Source organism: Sceloporus undulatus, chromosome 8 (assembly GCF_019175285.1).
Source record: "Sceloporus undulatus isolate JIND9_A2432 ecotype Alabama chromosome 8, SceUnd_v1.1, whole genome shotgun sequence".
Classification (NCBI taxonomy): domain Eukaryota; kingdom Metazoa; phylum Chordata; class Lepidosauria; order Squamata; family Phrynosomatidae; genus Sceloporus; species Sceloporus undulatus.
Window position 1 is genome coordinate 30,594,710 of NC_056529.1, and position 2,106 is coordinate 30,596,815.

Here is a 2,106-nt window from a genome sequence, read left to right on the forward strand (position 1 = left end):
TCCGCCTTTTACCCACAATGCTCAGCGCTCGGTGCAAGGAGGCGCCGCGGGCGGCAGGTGGCGCTGCGGAGTTTGCGCATGCGCGGAGGAGGAGGAGGAGGAGGTGCTCTTGGTTAGAAAGGAGCCGCTGTTCTGAGGGGAATTGACTGAGTGGCCACGCCCCCAAAGAGGCTGGAACTTTAATCCAGCGCCTTTAGGCCGAATGAGGCAAAACCCCTCAGACATAGGCAGCCAATCAGAGCGCAGGAAGGGAATGGAGTCAAACACATACATAATATTAAACACAAGGTTATGTGTGTGTGTATATACTGTATATACATACATACATACACACAATTATATATACAAAATTATAATTTTATATATATATATGTGTGTGTGTGTATATATATATATATATGCATATATTACACAGTTATGTATACATATATATATATACACACACACATTTATTTATTTATTTATTTATTTATGTATTTATATCCCACCCTTCAGCCCTCTCATTATACATACACACACACACACACACACACATGCGTTAAATACAGTACTGACATTGACCCATGGATAAGTCCACTCAGTTTTTTGGGACAATTTTTTAACCTGAATCTCTAGATTTATACATGAATATATACATGTTAATCTCTGTGTTGAATGGCAAGGCCTCCTCAGGGTATCTATTTACTCAGCGATCCATTGCCTAATCTGAAGTCGAAGGGTTTCATGGCCGACATCCATAGTTCTTCATGTTTTTGGGGGGGCTATGAGGCCATGTCCTAGAAAAGTTTATTCCTGATGTTTCACCAGCATCTGTGGCTGGCATCTTCAGAGAACACTGGCATGGAAGAGACTATGGTGTGTATGTGTTTGTGTGTGTGTATATATATGGTTGCTGAAGAAATCAAAATACACTTGTCCCTCCATATTCACTAGGGTTAGGGGCACAAGACACCATGAATATGGAAAAACCACAAATAACACAAACATATGGTTTTTAACCTGAGAGGACACCTCTCTAGGAATATCTAGGTCCTCCGTTCCAACTCTGTGGTCAACGTCCGATAGACACTGACCACAGAGTTGCACTGGAGGAACTACAAATGCCTAGTAAAGTATTCTCCTTAGGAATCTCTAGGTCTTTCGATGTGACTTTTAGTTAAAGTTGACCATAGAGTTGCACTGGAGGATCTAGATATGCCTAGAAAGAACGTATTAATCAACTCCGTGAATAATCAAAGGTGCAAATATGGAGGGATGAGTGAAGTGAAAAGGGTCCCTGTACCTTGGGTCAAACACTGGTCAGAATGGAAACTGCAGTCAAGAAATCAGAAGATTAGGAATGGAAAGGGCAGCTATGAAGGAACCAGACAAGGTCTTAAAGAGTAAATACATTTTTGCAGGGGATCCGTTCTGGACATACACACCCCTGTGAAAACGGAGACTTAGAATCATAGAATCGTAGAGTTGGAAGAGACCCCAAGAAGGGCCCTGATCCAGCCCAGCCGCATTCTGCCATGCAGGAACTCTCAATCAAAGCATCCCCATTGACAGATGTCCATCCAGCCTCTGTTTAAAGACCTCCAAGGAAGGAGACTCCACTACTCTCCGAGGAAGGAGTTTGTTCCACTGTCGAACAGCCCTGACTGTCAGGAAGCTCCTCCTAATGTTGAGGTGGAATCTCTTTTCCTGTAGTTAGCACCCATTGCTCCATGCCCTATTCTATGGAGGAACACAAAACAAGCTTTCTCCATCCTCAATGTGACACCCCTTCATGCCTCTTTTTACGCCTGAAGGTCGATTGGGTTAAAGTTGTTTATTATCTCACTTTAGCTGCCATGGTTCCGTCCTGTGGGATCCTGGGATTTGTAGTTTGGTGAGGCGCTGGAGCTCTTTGGCTGAGATTTCTCTCAAGTGCCAATTGCTGGGTCCAACAGGGCAGACTATGATGGGTAAAGTGGAATCAGAGTGCCATAAGTGTGTGAATGGGCCCCATATGCATGAAGCATATTTTTACAATGAGAAATAGATGCTTTCACCTATGCACTGAGGCTGATCAACCAGAGCAATAAATAAGTCCACACTGATGAAGGAAATAAAAGTGCAAGC